Here is a 14575-nt window from a genome sequence, read left to right as displayed (position 1 = left end):
TTGGTAGTCAAAATCATGGATTCAGTTTTGTGTATCTATATGTGGAGCTCGAGCCCTTGTTTCTAGGCTCGAGCCTTGGTTGAGCTTGAGCCCTGTGAGGAAAAGCTCGAGCTTTGAGATCCAAATTGCAGTTTAAAGTTTGTTCTTTGAGGTTTTGAGTGTTTATATTGGGAATTAGAGTTCATATTGTCTATTGGAAGTCGAAATGGTTCGTCCTGCTCATTCTAGTCATGCTCGAGTGACAAAAGGTGTCATGCCAAGTGCTTGGAAGACATGTCCAATTGCTTATGAAATAACTTTTGATGTTAAGGCATTTATGAATGATCCTCACACTAGATAAGCTATGAAATCCTTTAGCTACAGGCACCTTCTCCATACTATGATTCTTACTGCAAAGATTGTTTATCCTCGACTGGTTCAGTTGTTCTATCTTAACCTTTCATATACTGAGAATGAGCCTTAGGTGCTCAAGACTGTGGTAGATTGGCATGAGTTAGTTATTTCTCCAGATGCAATAGCTACAGCATTATTTTGTTATCATAAGATGCCTGTTGTCTTGAATGAGAGGCGTAGCTGCCTTACTTTTACACCCTTCCTTAAGGAAAGGACTGCAGAGAGTTTCATTGAGGAATTATATGAGGGGAGGTTTGCTAAAGGGAAGCGTAGTAGTACTACCAAAGCTAAGCTTCCTAAAAGGCTGTGGATTATGGACTCCATTCTCTATGCCAATGTCCATCCACGTGGTCATAAGACTACTAGACACACGAACTTTCTTCAGGTACTCTATCCTATTCAGTATGATCATTGGTATTCAATACCAAGAATAATGTTTTGCCAGTTGATTAAGTTTTGGTCTGAATTTGGACCTAAAAAGGACATTCCAACCCACAAGTTACCTCTCCCTTATATGATTACTATGTTGTTAGAGCCATAGGGTTTTGAGTTTGAGCCAAGTGAGGAGAATAGTAATGAGTCTCTACCCTTCCGTTTACAGGAGTGGAATAAGTTGTGGTCTCATATGCCTGAAGAGCGCTGCACTGCGGTAGAAATTGGTGATGTTTATTCAGAGACAGTTGTCGTTCCACGAGATGGCTTGGGGGAGGATATGGATACCTTCGACGCCCATGCTAAGCAGAGAGAGCCAGCACCTACAGCACAGCCTAGGAGTTCTTCTTAGGCTGAGATTTTAGAGTTACGTGCCGCGGTGGCACAGCTGCAGAAGGGTCAGGCGGAGTTTAGGACGAAGTTGCGAGACTCCAGAACTGAGACGGCAGTGGCACGCCTTGCACATGCACAGGCTTTAAAGACCATTCATCGTATGCTCGCTACACAGTAGTCTGTTTTGGATGAGATACTGCGTCGGACTACTTCCACCTTGTCTGCTGCTCCGCCATCCACAGATTAGCTGATTAAGACTAGTTTTGTTTATTTTCTACGTATAAGCATGATTTTATGGACTAGGGCATTGATGTTGATGTATTTCTTTCTATTTGATGTATGCTTGCCCTAAGTCATATTTTGTAAGCATTGTATCGATGTTCATCATTTATATACATGTTTTTGGCCCATGTGATCACATTGCTGTCATATTTGTGCTAATTGATGATAGATATCTGTTTTTACTCCATATACTTGATACTCTGATGTATGTTGGAGTGTGATTGTTTTGCCAGGTGCTAAGGACCAAGTTTGGGGATGATTTTCCTATTTTACCCTTCTGTGCTAACATTATTTTATCTGTGATGGTTGTGCATCTCTATAGTAATATCTTTCTAACTCTGAGTTGTTTTCACACATTGAGGACAATGTGCACACTAAGTTTGGGGGTAAGGCACTAACCTTTTGAATTTTGATGAGAATGTAATATGATATGCACAAAGAGATGCATTTTAACTGTTTAAGCATGATTTTAGATCTGTTATTGTGATATGATGCCCTTATGTAGTCTGATATTGGTCAAAGATGGCTTGTATGCCAAATTCATGTTAAAAGGGGATTTTTGAAATTTTTTGATATCAGTTGGTGACCTATGATCCACTTTTTTAGAATAGTTACAATTTAATAATTTTGATTCCTAGAATGCTTCACTTTGCACATGAGCACACTTACATTCATTCTGTGGGGTATAAACTTGAAGTCATGTTCTGTTTTGTGATAAACTGAGATGAGCAGGTGAATTTGATGATTTTAAGAACCAATGTATAAAAAGAAAAAAGAAAAATATATGGTATGATGCAATTAAAATAAAAAAAAATAAAAACGTTTGTTTCCTGAATATAAAGTGAAAAAGTCGAAAAGGAAGGAACCAAAAGGTCAAGTTTGGGTCTGTACCTAGATTGCTTGAGCAATTAAGTCATTTGGGGTGTTTCAATACCTAATGCCCTAAAACCATCTGGTTTGGGAGTCATTGGCTAAAAACTCGCTACATAAGTGATTTAGGTTGCCTAAATTACTTGAACAATTAGGTCCTTTAGGGTGTCTTGATGCCCAATGCCCTAAAACCGTCTGGTTTGGGAGTCATTGGCTAAAAGTTCGTTACATGAGTGATCTAAAAAACTTAATAGGCCTGAACATTGCACAGTACCCTTGACAAAAAAATTTTGAAAAAAAAATAAGTGCTGAATGAAATGCATACTTGTAGAAAATTTAAAAAATACCTTGGGAATTGGAATTTGAAAAGTTTGTTTGTGAATTGATGAATATTATGGAATAGATATAAATATGAATAACAAGCCACATGTTTAAAACTGTGAGTTCACTTTTAAAAGGATTTTAAGGATTGAGATTATTGAATATGTGATTAAACTGACATGTGGGGACCATGGCCATTGATGAGATTTTAAGAGTTTGAAACTTTTCCTGATTGGCATAGCTTGTTATACTTGTTGTAATTGACTAACTGATGAATTGTTAGGATATTGTGACATGAGAAACAGGTTTGAATGAGCTTATTGTGCAATTAAGGCACTGTTTTAAGATGTTTGTGGGTACTATCACTGGAAACCCTCACGAGACTACAACTCGTCCACTAGGGGTAACCTAGGGGTTTAAAGGCTTGTTGCATATAGGCTAAATGCAACCGTAATTCCCACGAAAGCGGCTTTTTAGTTCTGTATTGCTAAGGGACTAGCAATATGTAAGTTTGGGGGTGTGATCGATGCTGAATATTGTATATTTGAGCCCCTAAATATGCATATGTTAAGACCTAAAGTGATACTTCTATCTGTTATTAGACTAATTTGTGTTTAATTCATGTTTGTAAGTAATTTCCCAAAGAAACGGTTAAAACCGAGACTTTCAGATGAAAAGATTGAATTTGCATTTGAATCTTGATCGGCGAACTGGATTTGTCAAAGAGTATGCACTCATTGAATATGAGATCTTTGGAATGCATAAGTCATCGTCAGTCATTTGAAGCAATCCGAGAGTCAAGATGGTGAATTTTAGATAAATTCAAGTGTCAAGGCTCGAGCTCTGCTTCCTAGAGCTCGAGCCCTACTTCATAGTGGTCGAGCCTTTACCTTAAAGCTCGAGCTAGGAGTGCGTCGAAAATAATTTAAAGAAAATCAAGTCCCAGACCTCGTTCCAGAACTCAAGGGATCGAGCACATGTTTAAAGAGCTAGAGCCCTGAGCCAGAAAGCTCGAGCCCTAGGACTTAGGGCTCGAGCACTATCAATAGGGATCTATCACTGTGAAGACAAAGAACCTAAAAATATTCTAAGTGTTTTGAAAAAGACGCTTCGGAAAAGATTTGAAGAATTTTGGCTAATTAATGTCTACTAGCTATAATTGTTGAATAATTAGATGGTTTATGCTTAGACTTGATGAGTTGTGTTACACATTAGTTACTTGTTGTTAAGTAGATAATTCATTCTTGAATTTGATATCCATGCCCATTGTTACAATTAGTAACACACATTTGGTTTACAACATGATTTTTTCCCAATTAGATAAAGGCTCGTGGTTTAGGGAATGAGCTTATTGGTGATTCATACGCCCTAAGACTCCCCTCCTATTTTCTAAACTCTACTCTCTTAGCTTTAATTTCTTTTGCATTGCTCATTTTAATTAATCATTAGAGTAACAAACCAAACCAACCTCTTTTCAATCTCTTAACCTATTAAGCCAAGTTTAATTCAAAGTACCCTCTAATCGCTGTGGACGATCCCTTTCTCACTATATTCATTGTATTAGTGTTAAGTGGTTTATAAATATTAATCATTGATGCACACTTCGCACATTCTAAACACACACACTTTTGCATGCACACACTGAGGTCGCATCAATATATTACAATAAAGTTGCATAAGGTGAAATTTATATGGATTAAGATCATAGTACGTGTCCCTAAATTGGGGATAATTTGTGGGAAGTTTGCATCTGATTTAATACTGAAATTCAAATGCAAAGCTATAGAGTATGAAAGCTAGGGGTGAGCAAATAATCCGTCAATTCGTCAATCCGATCCGAACCAATCCGATCTGTGTGGTTCGGTTTGGTTTTCAGATCTTATGGTTCGGTGATAGTTTAGAAAAATAGCAATCTGCTATTCACGGTTCGGTTAACGGATTAGGTCCTGAAAAAATCGATCCAATTCGTTAATCGAACCGATTCGTTACTTTAATTATATATTAATATTATATATATATATATATATATATATATATACACACACACACACACACACACACACAATATACTTACTGTATTTCTATTTTTATTATTATTCATTATTCTTTAAGTTAACCCTAGGTCCCGAAAGTCATTACTCATTATATTTGGTACTGTAATAATATTTTCATTTTTGAATGATTTACAAATCTATTTTGTTATTAGGTAATTTAAGTTTGTGGTGATATATGTTAAAAAGTTAGTTACGGGTTTTTAATTACAATTTGATATTTTAATGGGTCATAAAGTGTAATCATATTGGACTGTTTGAAAAGCTCAATCTGTGGAAACCGAACTGATCCAATCTGTTATTTCATTGATCGGTTTGGTTCGAATTGAAGGTCCCCACGGATCATTTCAGTTTCAAATTTCACCAATCTGTAGAGACAGAATTAGATTGAACTTTACCGCCAAATGAACCGACCCGATCCGTGATCAGCTCTAATGAAAGTTACACTTGACAAATGATTTTAATCATGGAGCAATGTGCATTGCATAGAGATACATTTTATAGTTTGTTTCATTAAACCCAACAAGTTCCAAGTTTTTATTTGGAACCTATTGATTCAAGTAATAGTTTCATAAACAATTAACTTAAACTCGACCATTGGATATTATGCTTCTAATAAGTAGAATTATTTTAATAGTTACAACTAAACCCTTTAAACCCTACACCACACACCTTGAATTTTAGGTTTCAAAAAAAATTATATGTGTGTTGTGATATAAACAACACACATATAATTCATATCAATATATATAGATATGAATTATATGTGTGTTGTTTATATCACAACCCAATTTAATTTTTTTGAAACCTAAAATTCAAGGTGTGAGATGTAGGGTCTAAAGGGTTTAGTTGTAACTATTAATGGCAATGATCCAACAAAATCAAACAAACAACACATATATAAAGGTCAACAAAGTTACATTGAGTACAACATCCCCAAAAAAAAATTACATTGAAGACTGACTGTCCAACCCGATACAGTATTATTTTGAATTGCCAGATAACACATTAAAAACATGTATATATATATATATACATGATGTTAATGGGACTCTTCATCAGCCAACTAACACACAACATCAATTTTCCAACGATGCCACACATAAGAATAACAGGACGACCTTATAAAAAAGAAAAAGATAGTTGGCAACTTTAAGAAGTCAGAGAGCTATGAGGAACAGGACGATCTTAGAACAGACACAATTAAAAACAACAGCGAAGTACTGTTGGGAATCACCATTGCGGTCTATGGCCGAGATAACAAGACCGTAGACGGACCCCAGAACAACACTCACTTTGATGCCCACATTGACACCCTCCATCTCCACCAATTTGGTATTGGTCTTGACGGCGGCGTCTGCCAATTCTTTGACGGTGAGGTCATTTGGGTCAACCAGTTTAACCCAGTCTAACACAGACTTCACCTTCCCATCACCACCCTTGACCGTCACCCTCGCATCAGATGCCTTCTCTAGGGAGAGTTTCTCCTTGCCTATTTGAACGGAAAGTTTCCCATCATTTTCCGTTTGAATGGTCTCCCAATCAATCGTGCTAGTACCCTTGCACATTAACAAATCCTCTCCCTCCATACATATATTTTCTCCCTCCATGTATATATTTTCTCTCTCTACTTTCTCTTAAACTAATAGATTTTGATATGATAATAGTGTAGGGAAATGGAGGTGGAGGACCATGTATTTATAGGAACCATGCACCATATATGCACATTTTATATATATATATATATATATATATAATTCACATGTGCAAGCTTTCACTTCTTGAGCGTAGTTTTAGCTAACTGTACATATATTGTTCTTAATCAACTTGACTTACGTTCCCACTTGGGATGTGAAAGCATGGCAGAGAGAAAGAGCGTCATAATGGGATTATTACATGCACATGGACTATTGGAGTATTATTTACGATTTTGTGGAGTTAACGTCTGTCATAATTTATTATTTCAAAAATAATAATTTTGACTAAAAATCTGTTTTGAGTATTAAAAAAAATACACTGTTTAGTTTCAACTAATATTCAAATTATCCTTTTTGTTATTTTAAAAAATGGTGTACCTCAATGTATATACTACAAGTTATATATCTAAGTGTACAAAAAGGTCAACGGGTCAGTGGCCTAGTGATATCAGATCCTTATTTCTTAAAGAAAAGTTAAGGGTTTAAACCTTAATAGAGGTACATGTGTAAATACCAACTATGAAAGAAAATATATAAAAAAAATTAAAAAATTAAAAATAAATAGTATGCACAAAAAGTGATACAAAAACCTAAGATAGGGTAATCATAACTCATGAGGTGTAAAAACGTGAACAATATTAAAGGAGTACTTGTCCAAACTGTCTAAGGATCTTGGGGCGAATCTGAATTTGTTCATACAAGTTGCATCCCGATGACAATTGTAGTAATTCATTCTTAGATATTCTTATATATTGAGGACTTGATATATTTCCATAGGGTTGCATTATGTGAAAATAATATTGATTAAATTTACCAAAAAAAAAATTAATAATAATATTGATTAAGATCTATCCATTTGAAGAATGTAGTTTGCATCAGATTTAACTTTGAAAGTTTAATTTGAACCATGCTTAATTGCTATCACTTCCTAAAAAAAAATTTAAAAAGAAGAAGAGAATTAATAATGAATTTTTTAAAAAGAAGAAGAGAATTAATAATGAATTTTTACTAACCGTTAGATAAGATGATAGTAGAGTTGAAAAAACCCATTGGTTTTAGTTGTAAAACCGAAAGATTTCAAGTTCAAACAGATGAGATTTTTTAAACTAAAATTCTCTAGATTATAATTGTTCAGATTTATACCAAGTAGAATTGCTTTAATAACGAGACGTGGTCATTTTCAAAGATTCAAATAGCTTATAGTGTTTCGCCTACTACATTTATCTTTAACATACATAAAATGTGACGTCAACTCTCATGTATAATAATTTAGAAGGGTTGACTTAGTTGGAAAAGATTTGAGTATGGATGACTCACGAAGTATCAAGTTTTAGAATTTCAACATAGTTCGAACTTTATCCAATTCACGTAGGACATGCCTTATACACTAATCCCATGAATTAATCAAGGCAAAACCCCAGACAGCGCGTCCGATTATCTCCAAAAAAACGACTCATATATGTATATATACACACCAATGTGAATTATAACAATTATCCACGTGGTACAGACAAAAATCCTACTAAACCAAATGATAAAAGAGGGTTGTCACAAAAGCAATATCCTTTTTTATGCAATTGTTGGTCCTATGTGAACCTTACCTCATCCAATCAACAAGGCTGGTCATGACATTCACATCACCAACGATCACATAAAATAAATAAATAAAAATGAAGCCTCTACATGATATTTATTTATACCAACTTTTGTTTTTAAAAGGATTATTAATGAATTAGTCAACAAATAGAATGCATTTTAATTTTCTTTTGGTTGATTTAGTCACTTTATACATATATGGAGTCCAATAATGGCATGTTCATATCAAATGACTAGCTTTAATTCAATGTTGATTAAGTTGGGATCGGGATCCCTCCTGTAGTGAAAATCAGAGGGCCTATAACGTGCCTTAAAATGTTAACATTTCCCATTTCTTTAAATAGCCTGTTTTATTTTTTTGAATATTAATTAACCCTCAAAATAAATCAATGTGATGAAAACTAATTGAAATTTTTTTAAAAAAAATTCAACATAAAAGAACAATGTGTGATTTTATATATATGTTTTGATTCAAGAGTGTATTTGCAGCTCTTATTCAAATTAGATTTATACATATGAGTTTAGGTGCACAATTAACCTTAACAAGATATATGGGTCTATAAATATGGTGCTTGGTGGAGGGGGAGGTGGTGGTAGCTGTTGGGGAAACGGAAGTTTTTAAAATTTTATGAGGAATTTTCAAATAAAGATCTTGATTCATGTGTAAAGACAAGTTTTATACAAGAAGAATATGATGATTCATTCAATTTAGGGATATAAAACTTACATCAAGATTTGAGTAAACCTTAAATCTCTCCTCTAAAGTGAATGTTCTCACTTATTGTAGATCCCTTTGTTAGATATCTCTTATTTGGATCTCCATCTTGTTGATAATGACCTTGCCTTTAAGAATCACCCATAAGCCTCCATGAATGATGGAAATCTTAGCTTGTGGGAGCCTCCATCAGATGAGAACACTAACTCTAAAATCTTAGAGAGAGAAAATATTTTTTTGTCCTCTAAAAATTATTGCACAAAAGCGTCACCTAAAATATACATGGACCCCATGTATATATAGGCAAAATAAAAATAATAATTGAAGACAATATATTTTTCTCAATATCTAAAATTCACGTGATATTTCAAATCTAATGAGCTCCAATATCAAGTTGGGATATGAGTGAGAATCCTTTAGGCTTATTATCTTATTGGTTACAATGAATTAATAATTGGTCCGATCTATTATACCATGAACCTAATTCAATTAATTCATAAATTAATTTCTACTCTACTAAAAGAAATTAATTGAACTCCAATTAAATAATAAATAACCTCTAAGTCAATGTTGCATTTTGACCCCTCTATGCATAATTAGTTATCGAATAAATAAAGCCGTCAATCTGACTACTAAATTAATATATTTATTTTGGTACCTTTGATTATATCTGACTTGACCACAATAAAATATTTGTTTGACAAAAATAATAATTTAAATATATAAATATATAGAAAATCATTTTATCTAAAAACACATGAAGGCCTTCAAATTTACTTTGTGATCAACCGTAATCAATACAAAATAAATACAAGTAGCAATTATGCAAATATTGAGAATATAACTCTCTAACTATTAATTACATAATTATCCAAAGTGCTGGTCTATGGATTCCGAAGAACTCGCTGAACAAATTAAAGTAATTACTAATTAATAAAAGAGTCTATACTTCTCTCATGTTTAAGAGTTAAATGCCGTGACAGTGATAGGGAATAATTGCATACGACGGCTCTCACAATATATCTCAATCTAACGTGGATCTGGTTTAAATCTTAGTTAATAATGAGTCCATCCATAATTACCGACTATGAATTACTTATAATTATTATCTATGTTCATATATTGATCGTCATCACATACATATAAATATTTTTTGTAATTAAGTGGACACTATTAATTTCATAATGAATCCAAACACAATATATTGAATTCACCAATTGTATAAAGTATAAATATTTTACATATGTTAGGAACATATGTCATTTTAATTTAAATAGGAATTACTATGTGAGGGTATATAAATCACAAAAGTAGCCTAGGAGATTGAGAGGAAATGAGTGATGGCCATGGTCAGAGGGCGGAGGTGTACGTAAGAAGTGGAGATGGCCATGATAAGAAGGTGTGTGGCATAAGAGGTGGAGAAAATATAGCCACAGATATAAGAATTGAGATAGAGGATAAAAAATAATAAATGGAGTGATGCTAGGGACGTGAGTTTACAGAGGGAATCAATCTGTTGCCCAATATTGTAAATGCCATGCAAACGTGGATTCATAGAGCCTACGTCTGCATGCGTACCTGTCTAAATTATTGGATTAGTGTCAGAATGTGCTTCACCTTTAAATTATTTAAATTGCATTAAAACCCTTGCTTCCATACATATTTAGATTACTCTTATAATACACTTTCTCCGTCCCGCATTAGATGAACAGGTTTAGAAATTTCAATTTTTAATGAAATATATAATTAATGCATTGTTCCTTTCTAAAATTATCAACTTATTATTTTTAATTTAAATACGTATAGTTACCAAGTTTAAAGTTATTTGATTTGACAATAATAAAGATAAAACTTATTTGATTTGATTATTTAAAATGGATAACTAATTTGGAATTTCTAAAAACGAGATAGTAGACTATTAATATGTGACTGAGGTAGAATGAAAGAATAATAATTTTGAGTTGAAAAGCCAAATAAGTTTGACTTATTTACACAAGTGAGGGCTAATATATTATCATAATGTTTATTAATATTCATGATGTCATGATGATATTAACTCTTAGTCACATAAAATTAATCATATGTGCTCCAAAGACTCTCTATCATTACGCTATTTTAAAATATCTAAAACGTAGTTTGTGCTAACTTACAAATATTGTTCTTAGTCAACTTGACTTTAGTTCCCAATTGGGAGGATGTACGTGACAGCATGGCAAAAAGATAGAAGGAATATAATACTAATAATAATACTACTTTGGTAATGAAACATAGATTTCAATACAGCTATTTGTTAAAGATTTTATTTTTTTTATTTTTTTATTTTTATTTACAAATGAGATCATTTATTCAACAAATCATATAGAATGCATTTAAAATTTTCGTTTGGTTGATTAAGTCACTTTATGCTTATATGGAGTCAATAATGGCATAACTTTTAACGTTAATTAAATTTGTACAAGAAAAATAAAAATAAAAAATGAAAGTGATGTTAGAGACGTGACAAGAGTTGAATAGTGAACCATTTGGATGACCCAATATTTTAAATGCATATGCCCTATATAATATATTAATGTTTAAAGAATTCAGAGTCAGTGGTTGATTAAGTCACTTTATGCTTATATGGAGTCAATAATGGCATAACTTTTAACGTTAATTAAATTTGTACAAGAAAAATAAAAATAAAAAATGAAAGTGATGTTAGAGACGTGACAAGAGTTGAATAGTGAACCAATTGGATGACCCAATATTTTAAATGCATATGCCCTATATAATATATTAATGTTTAAAGAATTCAGAGTCAGTGTTTCTTGCAAACGTGTTGCATTAAATATTTGGATTAATTTTTCTCAATAAGATGTGTAGGGTTAGCATTTTAATTGGTATTGAACATTAGGTAAGGGAATATATAATTCAAATACGAGCATTGTTAATTGCTTAATCGAAGTTCGACATTGAGTAAGCTCCTTGGTATGCGAAAGCATGTCAAAAAGAAAAGAATAAAATGAATATATATTATAATTGACCAACTTGGCTTAATTGGCTAATTAATTTTTATATTATTTCATTTTATTTTATTTTCTATTTTTGTCCAAACCTCTTCATTAAGCATAGACTTCGGGTCACCACCTCTTACTTTGTTAAAAAAAATCCGGATAGTCTTTAACAGGTCCATGGAAGAAAAGGAGAATAAAAATAATACTAATAACATAAATCGAAAATTTAATGACATCATTAACAAATAAGATTAGGTAAAGATTTAATCACTTGTCAATGGTATAGAAATGCATTGCTTGGTGGTGATCTCTAAACCCCAAGATCTCTCTCTCTCTTACTCACTCTTAATTGCATTCTTTTGTTATCACTTAGTTTAATTTAGTTGCTCTCTAATCAACCAACCAACCAATTGTTTGATCACTCGACCTACTAGCCCTAATAACGATTCCACGACCTTGTTCGATCGTCACAATCCCTTGGGACGATCCCTACTCGCCCTAACTATATTTTTAGTGAAGGTAGTAGTAGCTTCTATAAATGTAAAATTCTTAGCCCTCACTATAATCCACACACTCTCAAGCTTGACGGTAGTGCGGCACAATCCCGGTCAGTTTTTGGCACCGTTGCCGGGGATTGATTTGATTTGATTTGACAACGTCGGATTTGTGGAATCAATTAGGATTAGTACTCTTTTGATCGTGTCTTTACTTTATTTTTATTTTTCTTTTTGGTTACCTATTGTGTTGGTCTTACTTAACTAGGTGCATTGTTGAAGAGGAAGCAAGCAAAGGAGCATTCAAGCCAAGCAAGCAAGACAGAAAAAAAAAATCTAAAATTTAAAAAAATTTACTAAGCTAAGCTTTAAATTTGGAGTTAAAGTGCTAAAGGACCTTTGTGAGACTTTCTTTACTCAATCCCTTAGTTAAATCGTCAGCCAGCGTGAAGGCTTTTTTGTAATTGTTCTTGCATCATTGTTGTTAAAGCATGGGAGTATGAATTAAGTGTTTGTGGAAGAAGTCTAATTGCATTATTGTAAAGGCATAGTGTTTGTCATTCTTTGTGCTTGTTTCGTTTTGCATTATGCATGCATGGACGTTGTTCATTGAGACCCACTCTTGTCCCTCTTAATTTGCATCTTGAATCCATCATTAGAAATCCTAGGGGAAGAGGAAGTTCAAGTAGAACCAATCTATCAATGGATGACCATAATAATAATCATGTTGAGGACCTTGGTCACATAGACCAACAAGGTATCCTTCATCCCAATGTGCACAATGAGAACATACAAATACCATTAGGCATGCCTAGGCCATTCATTCACCAACCACCACAACAACAAGGCCAAGTTCCATATGGAATGCTAAGGCCAATGTATGCTCCACAACCTCCCATCATCAATCAAAGAATTCAAAACCAAGGTGTTCATGTTGCACCTTAAGTAGCTAATCCACCTCTTGCTTTAAGAGACCATTATGTGCCAAATGCGTATAATGCACCTATATACATCCAATTGTCTCCATTTAGAGCACATCATTATGAAATTAAGCCACAAACCATTCAAATGCTTCCTAACTAATATGGACTTCCAAGTGAAAAACCTTACAAGCATTTGGATGAGTTTCTTGAAGTATGTTCCACCGTAAAATATACGGACATGCCGGAAGAGGTTTTAAGACTCTAACTTTTTCCATTCACCTTAAAAAACAAGGCAAAGTATTGGTTCAACAATCTTAGGCCTTTTTCAATCACTTCTTGGGCAGAAATGCAACAAGAGTTCTTAAAGAAGTACTATCCAGTTTCTAAGACCAATGCCATGAGAACCCCAATTTGAGAATTTTCACATGGGGATGGAGAAACGTTTCATGAGGCATGGGAACGCTTCAATGAATTGCTTAGGAAGTGTCCACATCATGACATGCCCAAATGGCAATTAGTTCAATATTTCTTTGAGAGTTTATTGGATAACTATAAGGGTATGGTTGATACTTCCATGGGTGGCTCATACATTGATAGGCATGAGGATGACGTGTGGCGTCTTTATGAGAGCATGAGTGAAAATTCTTTGCATAGAACATTATCATCCAAGAATTGTAGAAATTCACAAGGTAGGAAGAGTGTTGGCTTACATCAAGTCGACCATTCAAATGAAATAGCCGCCGCAATGAAGTCTTTATCTCAAAGGTTTGATCAATTTTTTATTAACCAAAACTCGGCGAACCAAATATCTTCCTTCCCTAACCATTCTCATCATGCATCAAATGAAACATGTATGACTTGTTCTAGTGTTCTTCATTCTACTTCTCATTGTCCTTATGGACAAGTGCAAAATGAACCTAATGAACAAGTCAATATAGCTTTTGTGAACCAAGGGAACAATCCTTATGGTACTCATTATAATCCAAGTTGGAGGAATTATCCGAATTTCTCTTGGAAAAACCAAAAATAGGGCTCAAACCCTTCCTAAGGCGGTTTTCAAGGGAAGTACATTCCACCTCCACTTCAAAACCAAGGATCCCAAGGTTATAGACCTTATCAATCACAAGGGAATCAATTTGCTAATTCTCATTTTCCCAACCAATCTTATTCCCAAGGTAATACTAGAAGTCCCACCTTTGAGGAAAAAGTTTTGAATGCTTTGGGCACTTTAGAGGCTAACACACAATTGCTTCAATCTCACTCTCAATCTATTGCGAAGCTAAAAACCCAAGTAGGGCAAATAGTAAGCACTCTTAATGCAAGAGAGAAGGAAAAGATGCCTATAAATGCCCCACCTAAGCAATAATGTGTTGTGGAAACCCATTCCTCATCGGAAGGACACACCATTGAACATGTTAATGCAGTGACTACCTTGCAGAGTGGTAGGATTGTGGACAATCAAGTTGGAATGTCCA

At 33.8% G+C, this 14575-nt stretch overlaps 1 pseudogene; it reads right to left on the bottom strand.

The window, feature by feature from the left end:
* Window positions 1-13502: 13502 nt before the first annotated feature.
* LOC132315277 (small nucleolar RNA R71) lies at window positions 13503-13601 on the bottom strand (annotated as a pseudogene).
* Between the last annotated feature and the right edge of the window lie 974 nt (window positions 13602-14575).

The sequence above is a fragment of the Cornus florida genome, unplaced genomic scaffold (genome assembly GCF_030987335.1).
Source record: "Cornus florida cultivar Cherokee Brave unplaced genomic scaffold, ASM3098733v1 CherokeeBrave_3.0.0_Hap2_Chr06, whole genome shotgun sequence".
Lineage (NCBI taxonomy): Eukaryota > Viridiplantae > Streptophyta > Magnoliopsida > Cornales > Cornaceae > Cornus > Cornus florida.
This window is presented reverse-complemented; position numbering and strand designations above follow the sequence as displayed.